The sequence below is a fragment of the Microtus ochrogaster genome, unplaced genomic scaffold, assembly GCF_000317375.1.
Source record: "Microtus ochrogaster isolate Prairie Vole_2 unplaced genomic scaffold, MicOch1.0 UNK1, whole genome shotgun sequence".
Lineage (NCBI taxonomy): Eukaryota > Metazoa > Chordata > Mammalia > Rodentia > Cricetidae > Microtus > Microtus ochrogaster.
The window spans coordinates 7,100,951-7,119,325 of NW_004949099.1; the positions used below are offsets into that span (position 1 = coordinate 7,100,951).

General features: G+C 44.4%; 1 long non-coding RNA gene across 1 annotated transcript in view; it reads left to right on the forward strand.

Annotated features, from left to right (window-relative positions):
- Positions 1-18,375, forward strand: part of LOC113458036 — a 333,979-nt gene that overhangs the window by 125,392 nt on the left and 190,212 nt on the right. The window contains exon 2 of the long non-coding RNA XR_003378481.1: positions 1,787-2,082. This is a non-coding gene — a long non-coding RNA (uncharacterized LOC113458036). The remainder of the gene's footprint in view (positions 1-1,786; positions 2,083-18,375) is intronic.

Below are 18,375 nucleotides of genomic sequence, written 5' to 3' on the forward strand. Positions count from 1 at the left end.
CTCTCTCTCTCTCTCTCTCTCTCTCTCTTTCTCTGTCTCTCTCTCTCTCTCTCTCTCTCTCCACCCTAGTTTTCCTGTCAAGTTTACTGATGTTGACACTAACTTCCAGGTACCGGTCAAGTTGTCACAATTCTTAAACTAATGATAGAGGCACAGGTTCAGTCTCTGCTACCAAAAAGGCAATGTTATGTTGTGGTTGAAAGCCTGGTTCACGCTACTTCGTTTGAATCCCACTCAGTAATCAGGGTAGATTTTTGAAGGTTTTTGGGTGTTTTCCTTGTACTGTAAAGCAGGGGTTATAGTAGGACTTACCCCAAAGCATGGTGAAGGAGGTGAGATGGAAACCCAGGAGAGCAGGAAATACCCTGAATGCAACAGCATTGCTTGGTGCATGCTGCTTCCTATAAGTGATGAAAGTATAATAGTGTCGATGTTTCTCCCTCCTTTTAGCTCACCCATGAACTAAGGTTATTTCTGAATCCAGCTTTCCCTCACTTTTGAGCTCCACTCCTGCACTTGCATGGAGCATGGAGAATGAGCATGTGCCTTTTGTTGGAACTCAGTAGCACTACTTCCAGCACTCCATTTCAGATGTTCTTTGTCCATTTAGGGGTATGTCAGGGACCAAGACAGATGGATGAGGCTCTGGGTACAGCCAGTCCAATTGTAATTTTCCTATTGATTTCTAACCAGAATGACAAGACTCTATGGAATAGTAATGGAGACCTCAATAAAAGGGAGAAGAGTAAATGGGTCTAATATAATAGGCAACTGAAATTCTGGGAATTTGCTGGTCTCATGGAAGGATCCAGGGAATTCCTTGACTTCCAAAATTGGCCAGTTCATATAAGGCTACTATTTTTATAGGGGCTGTCCTTTTGCAAATCGCACCTCACTTTCCTTCTGTTTTGGTTTTCTTTTAAAAGTTCAGGTGCACTTTTGTGTGTGTGTATGTATGTGTGTATGTATTTGTGTGTGTATGTATTTGTGTGTGTATGTATTTGTGTGTGTATGTGTGTGTTGTGTGTATGTATGTGTGTATGTATGTATTGTGTGTATATGTGTGTGTATGAATATGTGTGTTTGTGTGTATGGATGTATGTGTGTGTGTAGGTAAATAGACTCCAAGCTGACCCTAGGAGTCTTAGTTAATCACTCTCCACCTTATTCACTGAGGCACAGTCTCACCATTCCAGCCCAGAGCTTGCAGCTTCAGCTAGTTTAGCTTGTCGGCAGTCCCTGGGGTCCTTGTCTGTGTCTCCCAAGCATTTGGATTACAAGCAGGCACCACACCCCCCTGGCATTTATGTGGATTCCAGAGATTTAACTTGCATCCTCATACTTAAACAGCAATTGTTCTAGCCTAGCCCTTCCGCTTTAGGCTTACCTGGTCATGGGCAGCCAAAGCACTACAGACCATCCAGTGAGTTTCCAGGAGGAGATTTTCGTGGGTTCAGCATGAATTCTGTGCTGTTTTCTGAGAAAATGGAAACAGCACCCTGATTGGCTGGCCATACCCAATCCCCTTAGGTGAAATAGAAGTATTGAATTCAGCCTTCACATTTTAAGAGGAGGGGAAAGGTTGGTGGCTTCAAAGTAAAACTGGAGCATTGTTCCCCAAAAAAAGGCAAAGGGAAAGTCAAAACTGACAGATCCCATTCCAAGTGAGTTCAGGATGCAGGACATCAGCACACACACATGTAAAACCGTGAGCCAAGAAACGTTAGTGCAGCAGATGGGTAAACCTGATGTGGATGAGCTGGTTTTCTGTGTTCTTTTCTTACAGACAAGACCTCAAGGTTCATCCACCTGGTGAGCCTCTGGTGAGCCCCCTGTTCTATGCCTGGTGCTACACTAGAAGCTGAGATCAAGGCAGTAGCAAGACCTTCAAGGCACCCATATCTGAAGTCTGCTTGAAAGCTGGACCATGCCACAGCCATGTTCTGTTTCCCTCCAGCTAGGATTTTCATTGTATCTCTCTCCTCCACTAAGACTGGGACCTGCTCACATCCCCCTGCATCCTAAGAGCATGTTCTTCCATGGAAGCATGTTACAGAATGGGATGCATCACTGGAGATGCAGGTAAGAAATCTGAAGCCAATGACCTCATCTAGCCCTCAGCAGCCTCCGTCCTGGCTCTTGCCCCCACCGCAGGTACAAGGACAAAAGGCCCATTGTCCTTAGAAGCCTATAGGATAAATGGAGAGCAAACGTGTCTTTGCTGGTTAATCTGCCTTGATAAGGAGTATTGTTTTATCTCCTGCCATTGCAAGGGTTTCAAGGGGTGAATTCTCCTGGAGACAAAGTCTGCCTTGTCTTTCATGACTCCCTGAGACGATGAAATTGACCTTTCCTATACTCTGTGGTTGTCATAGCTCAAGTGCCAAGGTGTTAGGGAGCCTTGAGAATACTCTCCTTCCCCCCAAAACAGGCAAGCCATCTACGGAAATACTGTGTGTGTCTCTTCAGCTTCACGTTTAATTTTTAAAATTAAGACTGTATGAGTAAATTCCTATGATAAGCACAAAGACAGTACAATGACTTGCCTCCTGTTCCCCAGCACCTCTTTCTACTTTTCCCTAGCAATGTCATTTGCATTTAGGGTTTGCTAAACGGGTGATAAGTCAGTAACAATACTCTGTTATACTAATTATATTATATCCCAAGTACGCAGTTTACTGTAGGTTCACTCTGCATTGTCCATGGTGTGCTTGGTCAGTATTATGACACATACCTACCACTGTACGGGAAATTATAAAGGAGTCTTTCTACCCTCAAAGTCTCGTGTGCTCTACCAGATCACCCACGTTCCCACCTCCCATTCTCCCCAGGCAGGTGCCAGTGCTTTCCCGCTCTCCAGCTTTACCTGTTCCAGAATGCCATAGAGGTAGGATCGTCCCAGTGGTCACTCAGACCAGCATCTTTAGCTAGGCATTGGGATAACCTATCCCCTTCTTGTGTGACTTGATAGCTCATCTCTTTTTACTACTCAATAGTTTCTTCAGGTGCTAGGGATTGAACCCAGGGACTTTGCCAGCTAGGCAAGTGCTGTGCCATGGAGCAGCATCCACACCTCTTTGCCCAATAGCTTCTACCTTGCTCTAAAAGCTTTTCATGTAACAACTGATATTCTTGGCCCTATATCCATTTTCTTTTTTATTATTTCCTATGAGATAACCTAATTTTAGAAAGGGCCTTATTGTATGTGGTATTTCAAAAACTAAAATGACTAAAAAGCAATTTTAAGTGTTTTTTGGTAAGGTAGAGAAACAGAGCAAACTCTAATATGTCAACTGTGATTCAACTACATTAAGTTGGCATTGGTACTCATGGCAATTGTATCCAGACGAATTTATATATCATATAATTAGTGTTTCTCCAGAAATAAATGATCTCTTGGTTTTTTTCCCCCAGCAACATTGGAGGTCCCACTTACAGTAATAGCATTCACAAATTCACATTTGATACACAGGTCCCACATTTTTTCCTTTCTATTTATATTTCCAGAATGAAACGTACCTTATCTGTCTAGCAAAGTAATACGGTAAAAGGTGTTCCTGTCCAGTCATACTGTGACACTGAGGCTGGGATGGGAGCTCACTGTGGTGAGTACAGATCACAGAATGCCAGGCCTGAGCAGACTGTCCTTGCCTTGCCCCGGAAAGATGTGTTCTTAAACATCCATTACTCCCCAAGACTCGGTGTATTCACACAACTAATGATAGTTCCCGCCTTCGAAGATGTTCTGGAGGTCAAAGGGGAAAACCTTTGGAGCGTATCGACAGCAGAGGCAACAGCAAAACTCCTCTGCACACAGCAGTAATCTTTGCAGGGCCTTTGGTCCATGGAGAAAGGAAGGGCTGAGTCCATTTAGGTGATCATTAAATTAGTCCTAACTGTCGGCAGTGGCAAAAGCAGGATGGATCCTGTCACAGATGTGTTCCTAGACATAGCTAAGTCTGTCCAGGAAACCAGCTTCACTGAGGTGAAGGGAAGTGAAAAGGTCAGGGGTCATGTGAAATGGCACAGAATTGAGCACATCCCTTCTCCTTTTTGGACTCAACCCCTGCTATGACAGAGTCACTGATAATAGCTGCACTCTTCACTCTGCCCGCCTCAAAAGTCCCATTTCCGGAGCAAGTGTCTGTACCAGAGATGTCATTAGTAGTCAGTGTGATTCCCAAGTAGGAGTGTGAGTGTGTGTGTGTGTTTACTTGTGTGTGGGGGCCAGAGAGCGACTTTAGGGATCTTCTGAAACCGTCCCCCACTTCATTGTTTTGAGACAGGGTCTCTCACAGAATCTGAAGCCCACTTTGTAGTAACACTGATGGCTGCTTAGCTCCAGAAATCCTCCTGTCTCCCATGACTGGAATTATAGGTGTGTCCTAACATTCTAGGCTTTTAAAGTATGTTTGAGGAGTCTAAACTCGGGTCCTCATGCGCGCATTGCAAGCACTTTCCTGTCTGAGCCTACTGCCCTTGTGCGTGTTTTCCAGATTTGGTTAACAGTTAACTTGAGGTTAACTGAAGGATTCCGAATCACCCCTTGCCTCTCCCCAATCCTCTTTCTCTTCTTATATAATTTCACCATAAGATATTAATAACACAAGAAATCTAAATCTTAGATTCCACATTATACAAAGTGAGCCAGGAGTTCCTGCATCTGTGCCTCCACCAGCGGGCTCTTGACCCTGTGTGGATCATGTTTCTTCCTGTGTCGTTGCTGCTCTGCTTTCTCTGTGCCTCTGCACAGAGATGTCCTGAACTTGGCAGCTCTTACAGGGTGATGACCAGGAGGCAGCAAGACAGCAAGACCCACTGGCCTATTGTTCTTGTTTAGAGAGGACAGTTCTACGTATATTCCTGAATTATAGTTCTGTAGAAAAAGAGGAGGAGGAGAAGGAGGAGGCAGAGGAAAGAGATGTAAATCTCATAAGACTCTAGACATTGAACATCATTTCTTTATCATGATTTACACACTTGACTTTTGCAGAGCAAATTTGCTTTATCCAAGGTAGATTACAAACCCAGCACCCGCCTGATCCCTTACACCTTTGTATATCTAACAAACCTACAGATGTTAATCCTAAAAAGCATGCTTGAAGGGATTATGGGAAGGGAAGCCCTGGAAGACTGGAAGACAATGATATGATGCTGGGAAAGCTATCACCCAGAGAGATACCAGGAGGGCTCTATTACTAAAAACTACAGATCCCAGCAAAGATGATCACCTGTTAGGGCTAGAAAGGAACTCAATTGCGTTTTTTACTGTTTTAAACAAAGCAATGGTGAATTAAGGTCCATTTAGCAGTCCCGTGATAGAGTATCAGAAACGAGATAAGCTTAGTGGTTAATGATCATAGACCGGGCAACGAGAATGGATTTGAAGCCAACTTGCACTTTTAATCATTCATTTCAATAAACCAATCCAACGCTCAAGCCCTGCGTGTGGCAAATGAGATAATGTTCATCTCGGTATTCTTGGAATTTTGATTTGATAAAATAAAAACAGAAATGCTTAGTTCAGGTAGAGTTTTATGAACTGTTCCCTTTTATTCAAGTGTTAAGGATTCTGAATGAAGGGGCACACCGCATGGAGCACCATTTTGAACACTCTAACCCTAAAACCCCACGTATTCTGAAGAAGCTGGACAAGCCTGTGAACAACAGCATGGAAGATACTGTCTTAAATAAGCGAAAGCTGAAACTGTGTGTGTTGGCACCCCCATTAAAGCAAGGACTGGACGTACGGCTTCTGATTATTTCTCCAGGACTCAGGTCAAAAGGGCATCATTAATGCTGTCTTCATTGCTATTGAAAGTGGATTCCGTTTTACATCAGTCCTATCTACAGCAGCTTTCCCGGGACTCAAAACAAAACAAGGCTCACCCGCCCACTGGTGTGCAAGCTCCGCAAAGTACTGTCTTCTATAGTGACATGTATCTTGGCAGCACGCCACTGTCTGCCCAACCCTACTGTAGGGTCAGAACCACCCCCACGCCCTACCCACCCCCACCACCCCATCCCATAAAATCACTGGACTCTTGGGACAGTACTAAGAACCTGGAAGAAGCATTCAGCATCTCTCTCGAGATGAGTAAACTACATGGAAGACTACGGGTATTTTATGATCTGTTATAGATGGATAATTCAAGGTGCGGTTTGGTGGGGTTTTTTTTTCTCCTTAAAGTAAGAAAGCTTAGCAGTGAAACTCATTTTCCACAACTCCCGAATGGTTTTGCAATGAATCTGTGAACTTAATCAGCTTCCTCTGTTGAGGCAATCTCCCCTAATTGTGTTCTTGTGTGGAATAGACATGATGACAAAAATACTACCTCTCTGGAAAGAAAGTGTGGACCTCCGTTACCCGGGTAGGAACAGCCTAAGTCCCTGGTGAAAAGGAGCCAGGATGGTGCTGACTCCGGCAGTATTTGCCTTCTGGATAATTGTGCTCAGACTCTGCCTTCTTGGTCAGCAGTAGGACATCGAAAATCCTGAACTAAGTATCTCTGGAACCGTAATGGTCTAGTAGCTAAGGGGACTGCCAAGTAGATCTCGAGAAATTTCCACTAGACTTCTCCAGAGCGACGAGAAGCGATAGCAGAAATGAACGAGGAAATGGACCACAGAACCCGAATGTCTTGAATTCATCTCCTTTTCCCCGGTCTCTAGGAGCCAATGCCCTCTTTTCCTTACCCTCTGTGCCAATAATGGCGGGTTCAGAGGGGACCTGCCAGGAATGTGAACGCGGCTGATGACTGTCAGCTGGCAAAGCAACCTGGCAAAAAGGAGTGCAGGTTTAGAAGGTTCCTGTTCCTCTGTTCTTCTGCAGAGTGACCTTCAGAGCTGCAGGGCCCCTTTGTGGGAGTCGGTGGGTGTGGCCTGAGAGGGAGATTCAACAATTGGAAGCTGACCTTTCAGAGTCGAGATTTTTTCCATCCTGGAAAATAAGAACTGAGCATAGGCATTGAATTAGAAGTGGAAGGATTTCCCAGGGCTCTCATCTGTCCCAGCTGCATCCACAGAGCCTGGCCAGGCCTTGCTCCTGTCCTTCCCAGCTAGGATTCCTGCTTATCCCTCCTAGCTCTTGGCTGGGCACTGAGGTCCACAGAAGCACCTGAGACATACAAACTCAGCTGTAGTCAGGAGACGCAGCCTCAGAATTGGAGGAGGAATTGTGAAAACATTATTTCCCTGCAAATTGGACGCCCTCCTCACTCCCACAACAAAAGAACTAGTGTTTCTCAACGCTCTTGCCTCAGGCCTTCACCCGCCTGTGAATGGGGGCACTGAGGGGACAGAAACACCATAAAATCCTAGGTTCCCTCCGCTCAGCCTCAAGCTGTGGTTTCCCATTTCCTCCCACTGGACAGCTTCAGTATTAATTGCTCCCAAAACCAACAGTAAAATTTCACTACCACTCCTTGCAGGCAAAGAAAGCCTCAGGTCTTCTGGGAATTTTGGAACGGGGCTTGCCGACCCTGGCGTCTCTCTCCTGGTTTAGACACAAGCGGTGGGGGTTCCAGACAGTTTCTTTGGTTTGGGGGAAGAGGCTCTCCACACAGAGTAGTCCAAAGCTGCTCGTGAGAATTCGCTAAGAAATGCAAATTTCAGTTCATCAGAAGCCCCGGGACTTGGCTGGCTCCTTAGTGTGTTGAAAAAGCCTGCAAGTGATTTCAGTTCAGCTAACTGGTGAAGCTTGGTTGATCCAGGCGAGGTATTTATTTTGTCAGGGTGCTTTGGACTTTTGCTGTTGTCCGTGTGGTCTTTTACTCCCTGTGGCATGGCTCCTCCAAAAATACCTCTATATGTCAGTCACCATCATCCTTTCTACCTAAGTGAGTGAAATGTTCTCTAGTTTGTGTCCTGACATTTGTGGCATCTACTAATAAATATATTTTGGTAAAAACCACCAAGTTCCCATGTTCTGTGCCAGGCTCAGAAATCCGAACAGGCTTAACCTCAGCAAACGCTTTCTATAGGATATTGTGAGGCTATAGTTCTGGTGTTCTGGTGATACCAAATGAAAATTTAAAAATTGGCTAAAGAAATTAAAATTGTAGATGGTATCTGGGGCTTGAAGCCTCACCTCTGACATGTGCTGACTCTCTAGACTGAGGTGGTGATTTGACCTCTTCAGTTATCATACGTTCTGAGGAAACACTGGTGATGTTTGCCGCCCCGTGGTTAGCACAGTAGCTGGCCAGGGAAGGTGCCGTGAATGCCCGTTGCTGCTGCTGTCGCCGTCCTGGTCTTCCCATCATTAGCCGTGTTCACTGTGACTGCGGCAGAGAACACAGGTGAAAACCTCTGTGAAGTTGTGGTTTTGATGTTGTTTGTTGGTTTGTTTTGTTTTGTTTTCCATCAAGGTTGTGGGCTTATCTCCTATACTTCCTGAAGTGCTGACACTTACTGTAGGCAAAATTGACTTTTCATAAAATGTTTCATAAAACACACCAAAACAGTTGTCGACACCTTCCGAAAATTGCCTTCCTCGATTGCCCAGGATCCATCACTGCCAAGAGTCCCGGCTGAATCACTTAAAGTGATATTAGATCTGCCCACACTACCCTGCTCATAGCCTCTTTAAGCTGGACCTCTGGTTCGTATTAGAATATTAGAAACTGTAACATGGTTTCATATTGGAATCATTTGGGACACTTTCAAAACAAAGCCTGCTCCTGCATCCCTCCAAGACTCAGGTTCAGTGGGCATAGTGTGTGACCTGGACTGTGTCCCCCCAGGTCATCCTAAAGGGCCGCACTGCTCCACTTTCTGTTTTGTAAATTCTTTTGTATGTTCCAGTGTGTGTGTGTGTGTGTGTGTGTGTGTGTGTGTATGTGTGTGAGGCCTGAGCCTCTGGGGCCATTTCTCAGGTGTTGTCTGTCTCCTTTGTCTGTTTTTTTTTCTTTGTTTGGGTTTGTAGACAAAGTCTACTAGGTCTGGAGCTTGCACTAGTGAGCCAAGTAGGCTAGCTTGCTGAGCTAGTGAGCCCTGGAATGCCTGCTTCAGCCTCCTCAATGCTGGGATTACAAAGGCATGCCACATCAGGCTTTTAAAACATGGGTTTTAGGGATCAAGCTCAGGTCTTCACGCTTTCAAGGCCAGCAGGTTGCTGCCTGACTTCTCGTCTCTCTAGTCCCTGTAGCCATGTTTCTTCATAGCACATCAGAAAGCTTACAGAAAAGCGTCATTTGTGACTCGGCACAACTAGTGAAGGAAACAGACAGCTCTTGCCACTTGTCACAGAATTCATGTGTGGTGAGACAGCTGGTCAGGTCACACTAGTCCAACAACGTAACTGCCTGCAAGATGCTGTACATGGTTAATGTTCTAAGTTAGCAACCCCTTACCAAATAGGATGATGCCTCGACTTTAAACATCCCAACAGCGTTTCCATGGCACTCATAGCCGATGTACATCCTTCTGTAGCTCATTGCTCAGGCTACACTGCCCACCCCTCTTACCATCTTCCCAGAAAAACCAACTCCATTCATCATCACCAGTGCCCCAGAAGACTGGAGGGAGATTCCTAGCCTCACCGTCTAGACTTTTCCTCCCAGAGACACCAATGTCTAAGGATGAGAGGGTCAGTAGACATCTGGGGACTGATGTTTTCTCTGCTACCAAGAGACCATCACAGATTATCTGTGTTGCCTGCCACCAAGAGGTCCACAGGTGAAGAGTCCCATGAAGATGTGATTTCCCATCAATCTCCCCAAGTATTATTTTCTCTGGGCACCACCGTGCTAATAACACAACCATCCTATGATTACAATAGATGCCTCCTTGGGCCACCACTGGGCAATTAGAGGAAGCTTCAAAGCTTTGACCAAGAGTCAGAGACATCTTTGTGAGTTCATAAATGTAGTAGGAGCGGTGAGGCTGCGTCCCCGGCACCCGGCCACCCACATGGCTAGCTTATGCCCCGAAATAATTACACGGAAACTGTATTCTTTTAAACACTGCCTGGCCCATTAGTTCTGGCCTCTTATTGATTAGCTCTTACATATTGATCTAACCCATTTCTAATATCCCTGTAACACCATGAGGTGTCTTACCAGGGAAGATCTTAACCTGCATCTGTGTCTGGTAGGAGAATCATGGCGACTCCTTGACTCAGCTTCTTTCTCCCAGCATTCTGTTGTGTTTACTCCACCTACCTAATTTTATGTCCTATTAAAGGGCCAAGGCAGTCTCTTTATTTAACCAATGAAATTAACACAAAACAGAAGACTCTCCCCCATCACATAAAGACCAAAATGAAGCAAACAGGTGGCAGAAAAGAAACGTATTTCAATAGTGGAACCAAGAGTTCTAAAAAAATAACCCTCAAATAGGTAAATGGAAAAGACAAAAAAATAGATAAACCTGTAGTAGGTTTTATGTTTTTAAAAAATCCTTCTTTTCCTTATAACCTCGGAGGTGTAGTGAGTTAGACAAACACACTCTGTGTAAGTCATGTTTGCAGATCAGTTCTAGCTCGAACTTTTTGCTTTTCATCTTCTCCTCTTGGTCCTCCCTCGTTTCTTCCTCTCATTTCCCATCAGCATTTCTTTTGTCTCTCTGGGTGTACAGTGTTCCAGTGAGTGCACATGTGTGTGCGGCTATCTTCCTCAATCTCTCTCCATCTGATTTTTTGAGAGAGAGTCTCTCATTGAACCTGGAGCTCAACGATTTAGCTAAACTGGCTGAGCAGCGAGCCCCAGGGATCTTCTTGACTTTGCCTCCCGAAATTTGGAATTATAGGGTGACCCTAGGTTCGTATGTGGGTGCTAGGGGTTGAACCTGAGTTCTTATACTTACATAGCCAGTTCTTTGCCAATTGAACCACCTCTGCCTTACCATCAGTCACCATGTCTAGGCCCAAGGAAAACACAACAAAAAAAGAAGAGAAGAGAGAAAGAGATGCCAACCAACACATTCAATTATGTTCCAGGTTTGTTGGGTAACAAACCAAAACTTTTTTGTTTGTTGGGAGCAGGGACCACGGCAGCAAGGGGAATGCCAAAGCCAGGTCCCCACAATGTGAGGAAGATCGAGCATCAGAAAACGGAGCCTTCATCAGGTTTCTGCATAGCTTTACCATGTCTATGTGGCGATAAATCCTGAAACCAATGGCCTTTCTATTACAAAGGGAGCTAGGTTCCCCCCACCATGCGTGGGATTGGGGGTGGACAGGCAGCAGGAAGTTGTTTGTTGCCTAGAAATTCCTCTGTGTTGCCCAAGTTCTGCTGTGGTGCTAGAATAGAGGAGTTTTTGCTGTATGTTGCAAAGGACAAGAAGGCATTCGGAGTTGGCAACACTAAAACATGGCCTGGTGATGTTTATCCAGGAGTGGGCACAGATGGAGTTTCTTTAGCCTCTAGAGAATATTTTAGAATTTAAAGTCTATAATAAATTATTTAACCTAGGCTAAAATAGTCTCCTGGAAAGAAAACAATATATATAGAATGAGAGGCGAGCTGGCTGAATGAGTCAGCTGGGGTTAGGACAGGGCAATGTTCGCGGCAGTGTTTGTATTTGGGATGGAATGGACCAGGAATAGCGGGAGGGGGGTGCTCCTCATGGGGAATCAGGGAGTCATCTTCTTTCTTCTTTGCTTTACTTTCTCACTTCTGTTCCTCCTCTTTTCTCTCTCTCTCCTCCCCTGAGTCTTCTCTTCTCTCTCCACAATGCCCGAAGAAGAGAAGCAGGGCATCAGTACTTTGAACATAGACATCACCTTGGGACTGACTGTGTTAACTTGTGAGCTTTTTGAACATAGACATCACCTTGGGACTGACTGTGTTAACTTGTGAGCTTTTCACTCTGTAGTCAGGGCTGAAATCTGCATTTCAACAAGGGTTACTGATCCTGGTCCACAGACCACACCGGAGTCACAAGTGCTAGAGGAAGTTCTGATAAAATTATAATAAAGTAAAGCTATGCCTTGCCAGGCTAGTAAATTGGTTATTTCATTCATTCTTTCAGTAAGTACTTATTGAAACCTGCTTTGTGCCAGGCCTCGAGCCAGCACCAGGCCTATAATAGAGGACAAAACAGACACTTGTCTGTCTTCATTGAACTTGGAGCCTCGTGTGCATGGCAAACGGTAATCACATGTGTAACAAGACATAGTACTGCTGTTGTTGCACATCTAGAAAGAGGGGTGTAGGGATCAATGAGATCTGAAAATAGGTAACCTTTATGGGGTGGCCATAAAAATCTCCCAGAGGAAGTGATACTGAACTGAGATTGGAACCTAAGAAAAGGTACCTATTATTATTTTTATATTGGTTGATTGACTGAACTTTTGGTTGATTTTGAACCTCTGTGTATGTGTGTGTGTTTCTAGGCACTCACGCCAAGATTCTCATGTGGAAGTCAGAGGACAAAGTCCAGGAATTGGTGCTTTCCTCCCACTGTGTAGGTCCCTAAGATTGAACTGAGGTCACCAGGCTTGGTAGCAGGTACGTTTACCCAATGAGCCCTGTTATTATAAGAACAAGAGGCTAACCATTAGTTGAACACTTATTTGGGGGCACATGCATTACTAAGCATCTACCTGTGTGTTGTCTCATTTAATTCTCACGGCTCCCTCCCGGGATGTTCTCATTATCCAAGTCTGACATTACACTAGAAAGGTCACATAGCTGGTTCACAGCACATTTAGAACCCACAAACAGATCGTAGTCTTCACAACTTCGACATCACCTGACTGCTGCCGTCATCGCCCAGCACTTACCAGGAAGATGGCGGATCAACGGAAAAGAATGAGCTCCTCTGCTCCTTCCTGCAGCCCGAACCACACTGAGGTCCGCTGTGCTCAGCTGGTAGGAAGCAGTGGGGCAAGCAAGAATTTCTCTCTAGTATTTGCACTGGCTTAGCCATGACCACTTTTCAAGAGCCTTCGGTGTGCCGCATATTTTTCCAAGAACTTGACTTACAAATGTATGAAGTTGCCTTGACAATCTTGCAAAACCAGAGTGATATATCATATGTATATATTTATATACATACATATAAGATATATATCTTTGTTTTATGGTGGGGGGACTGCAGCCTGGAGGAGGTAAATGGTACAATTTATGTGTGTTTGGCACTGTGAATCAGTCCCCAGTGAGTGGCCTCTGCATGCTCTGCGATGCCCAAGGCCTTTGCAAGGGGCAAGTGGTCAACATCTCTCCCAACGGTGCCAAGACGCTATTTATCTTTTGTAATGTGTTGGCATTTGCAGCCGTGAGTCAGAAGCAAGGGTGAATAAAGCTGTCTCTACCTCAGAAACATGTTTAATTTTTTATTAGCAATGTTAATCATGGAGTTGAAGTAGGTTTTCCCCTAGATAGATGAGGGTTTTATATAAACATAGCCACACAAAGCATCAGAAGACAAGCATGACCGCCTCTGAACGCTAATGCCTAAAACAGTATCCGTGATGATAAAGGCCCGTGGGACAGCCACATACAGTTGTCAATAACATGATTTGAATTTGTACATAAAAATAGAATTTTAGAAAACATGTGGCCCCAACAAGGACCTTGTCAACTTTTCACCTCTTAAGGCCTTTTTAAGTGACTGCTGAGGTAACATTAAAAGGGTGGCTTCTAAAAACAATTTTGGGAAGATTGGTGAAGCCCAGGGAACCCGTATCTTCTAAATGTCCACTGCATAACATTGAAGAGTCTCACCTCAGTTGACGAGCTGGTGAAAATGCAGAGAAGACAGAGCTTCTCCTGAAACAGACCACAGAAAGTTCACTGCCATGCCTTCAGATTCTATGCTGTAGCTAACCTTTATGAGACTATCACTCGTCAGGTACGGCATGCTATTCCAGCATGCTCCAGCGACTGAAAAAGCTATTAAAATGGCTCCTTTTCCAATTATGCATCCGCGGAGCTGGGTTATCTTCATAGACTTCAGTCAAAACAACCCATGGCAGCGGATTGAGAGCAGAAGCAGATAGGATCATCAAGCCGCTTTCTGTTCAACCCGATATTCCAGGCCAGTGGATACCCCTCCTTTACCGAGTGTCTTAGTCAGAGGTCTCCAGAGGAACCGAGCTGATAGCATGAATATATGTAATTTATTGGTGTGGCTGACGGGCTGTGGGCTGTGTGGTCCAGTCATGGCTGTCTCCCATCAGAAAGGCCAGGGATCTGGTAGCTGTTTCGTCCATAGGTCTGGCTGTCTCATCAGTCCCAGTCTGATTGGGGGGGGGGGGTTCTGGGGAATACCTAGAGAGCTTCTGGGCTCTGTTCTGCACTGGAACCAGGAAGAAATAGGTATAGCAATGGAGGAATGTCTCAGCAACGGGGTAGATGAACTTGTTGGTGAGAGGGAGGGCAAGCCGGCAAGAAACACAAGCTTCCCCGTTCCATGTCCTTTTCTATGTGCCACCACCAGAAGTTGTGGCCTAGATTTAGATGGGTCTTCTGACCCCAGTTGATCTTATTTTAAAATGGGTCTTCCAACCCCAAATGATCCAACCAAGAAAATCCCCAACAGGCATGCCAAATGCTTGGTTTTGGTTGATTCAGATGTGGTTAAATTGACAACCAAGATTATCATCTATCACACCAAAGGTTTGGTTGTTTTGTTTTTGTTTTTGTTTTTGTTTGGTTTTAATTTTTTGGAAAATACAATAATTTCACTTTAAAATATGGTATATGTGTTAGTATATAGTGAATTTTTTATTATTAAGTAATAATTATTAAAATAATTGAATGAGGACGTTCTATTAAAAACTCTAATTTTGAATACAATAAACATCAATCATATATTATACAGAAACAAAACTATCCTGGGTCTGCATTGATTTTTCAGGTATGTAAGGGAGTCCTGAGCCCAAGCAGTTGAAGATCTTTATGTCAGAACATGGACTCTGGAGCCACATCTTCCGGGGAGACCGACCCCATTGCCTGTTAAGAGATTTTGGACACTGAGCAGTGTTCCCACTTTCTCTTTCTTTCCCGTCAGTGTGACGGGGACAGCAAGAGTAGTTCTGTTCTAATAGTGCTTGTGACTTTTGAGTGAGTTGACACCAACGGTCTCTGCAAACACCAGCTGGCAATGTTGGCTCTTGTCCAGTTCTTGAATGAATGTTCTTTCCACTAGATTTCAGAAACCCCATGCTCCTAATTTCTGAGATTTTTAAAGCAGACTTTTACCTTAGCGATTACCCACTTATGTGACTATCTTCCCAGGGATTAAAAATTCAATTCCCAGAGCAGTGTTCCAGCTAGACAGGTGAGAATAGAAAGTGCTATTTAACCTCCTTGCAGAGGTCATTTGCACTGTAGATGGAGAAAGGCATGATGGGAAAGATAAAGTATGAAGAAGAGGAAAGCAGATGTGTGGTATAAATTCAAGTGCCCCCTCTCCTGCTTCCTGAAAAGAAAGACATTTTTGAAATAAAATGTGAGGAGGAGAGCCATGTGTCTATCCAGACAAGGCAATTCCAGACATAGGGAATCTCAAGGCAAAGACACAGGTCAAATTTGCCTTGGGTGTTATATTAATGGCGGAGATGCCGGAGTGCTGTGAAGTAGTGCAAGGCGGGAATAGAAAATGTGAAGGGTGGAGTAAGGGGAGTCTGACCCTCTCTGGTCTTATTGACTCGGTGGTGTCTTCTGAGAAGGCAGCTCACCTGATCTGCATCTGTGTGGTACCATGGGAGGATATGATATGTGGTTATAGTCTATGGGTCTACGTGCAGGTAAAGCTACTAGCAGTTGATGTGAATAGGATGTGTTGTTTAAAGAGTGGAGCCTCAGGATGCTCTAAAGTTGGGACCAAGTGGAGTCCTAGAGTTCCATAATTGAGAAGGGAAACCCCGAGGAGTGGGCAGGCTCCAACAGGCATTTGGGAAGCAGGCCAGAGCTTGGGCTTGGAAATGATAATTTGGGGAATAATTTGCTTAGTAGGCGTTCACAGTTCTTTTGGATATGCCCAGTTATGAGCCAATCAACAAATACAGTTGAGAGGTTGTCAGAAAGAACTGGGGGAACGTAAAGATATGGCTGCATTTCTTTCTTAGGAGAACAAAAACCTGAAAATTTCCATTTTAGAATGTTTTTTCATGTCATTCTGGTACAGTTCCAGAACCGCACGCCCCATGCCAGGTGCGGCCTTATTAAAGTTTCAGAAGAAAAGACTATCTGTTCTGAGACACAATGCCCGGGCTTGTGGGACTAAAAATAGCCCGGTTCTCATTCCCCAGGGTATTCGAACTTCTAATTGCTGTCCGCTGTGTGTCCGTGTAGATATGAGACGTTCTCAGGGCCCGTCTGTCTGCCCTCACTCTACTCCTGCCCTGTAGATTTAAGTTTTTACAACTCCTGTTCTCTTTCTTAAGAGTATAACGGTCTTCATTTCATTCTTCTCTCTCACTGATGTTGCTGTATCTGGTGGCCTTCGACGTCATTGTCTTTAAAAACAAAAGCAGCATTTCCCATCTTCATGTCATCTGTAGATGTCATTAGTGTGACATCCGTAACTTTATCTAGGCATTTAAGAAAGGATATCAAATGATGTGTGGATCATGTGACAATCATGGCAAGTGAAAGGTCATTGTTTTAAGGACAAAAAAAAAGTCCTATTGTTTTGAACGGTTCATCTGCTCAGCGGTAAAAAAAACAAAGATAGATGGTTTTTTTTTTTATAATGATGCCAATTCATTTGTGTGTTAGAGGTGATGACACTCCCTTCTACCACATAGGTTTCATAACCTGAAATCTGTTGCCTTCCACAAATACCAATGAGCAACAGTAACGGGAGAAGAAAAACCTACCAGTGTGTTCTGATACAGTCATCATGCCTGTTTCTTCTTAATGAACCAATCTGGGGAAATCCTACCCCATGAAGGCCATTTAGACACAGGAGTGCCAAACCATCTGATGTGCTTGTAAAGGACACTGGCTTTACTGAACATCTGAATAGTTATCTCCATGACAGGCAGGGATGATGTAAGCATAGTATCTCAATTTGGCAGTCTCTATGGTGTGCCAATGCTGCTACGAAGTTATAGAATGGAACTTAGGAGTGAATTTCCCAGCTTACCAGCAGGTTGAAAACTGCAAGAAGGAATCCACTTTGGGCAGTGGTGTGAACCCAAGGAGTAGGTCCATGCATGCTATTTCAGTCCGGCACCTTGGATACGGGGCAGCTTTGTTTTCTTCTTGGTGCTGAGAGAAATGTCTTTGGGGGCTTAGGAATTTGCTGTTAGCCTTCTCATCTTGGTGATTCCCATGTTAGTAAAGTTTTGGCTGATGTATGAGGTTTTGTCTGAGGGAAAGTGATGTGGGAGTGTCATATATCAATCTGTTGATTTCATTGGTTAATTAATAAAGAAACTGCTTGACCTGATAGGTTAGAACATAGGTGGGTGGAGTAAACAGAACAGAATGATGGGAGGAAGAAAGCAGTGAGGTAAGGTGCCTCAGACAGACGCCATGCTACTCCTCTTTAGGGCAGATGCAATGCAGCCAGCCGCCAGGTCAGACATGCTGAATCTTTCCTGGTAAGCCACACAGATTATTAGAGATGGGCTAAGCAAAATATGAGAATTAGCCAGTTAGAGGCTAGAGCTAGTGGGCCAAGCAGTGTTTAAATGAATACAGTTTGTGTGTTGTTATTTCAGGGCATAAGCTAGCCAGGCAGCCAGGAGCCGGGCGTCAGGAACACAGCCCGCAGCTCCCACTACAGGGAAGGGTGGAATGAACCAGACATTACCTTGGGTTAACTCAATCGATAAATGAAAAGCTACCCAGGTGTGAACATGTAGTCAGTTACTTGAGCCATTAATACAGGGTGATCCTAAGCCTACGCAGTTTGAGATGGACCTGGATAACATCAACATAAAATCATTATCTCCTCTAGAGACACAATGATCTTGCTGTGTAACAGTTTGAAGACAGCAGTGGAGGCTCAGGAAAAACGAGAATGGGCAAGGGAAGAGTTGACAAGGCCTGATACAATGCCCAGCTCGGCTATATTCATCTGCTGCTCTTTTCTGCTCATTTCACGAGATGGGGAGAAATACCCACCCACATCTCCCAAGGCCACATGCAGGAGCTCCACCCACATAGAATGACTGAATCAACACTCTTCTTTATCTAGGAAACGGTGACCCGGGCCACTTCAGACTCTCATCTCTATTCCTATTGGTTGTGAAAACTGCAGACATGACTTCCGTTGGTCTTTTACTATGGATTGGGTGACAATTAGTAAATAATTCAGTGTAAACTGGTTGTATAAACCGAGAAGTGTCATATACTCTATTTGGAAGAACAAACAAGTTTACATAACTGCCAATAAGAAGACACCAGGAAAAAAGTCTCAACCTTATTATTACTATGCAGTTAACATCTCAAACATCTTTACCCTGCACACATG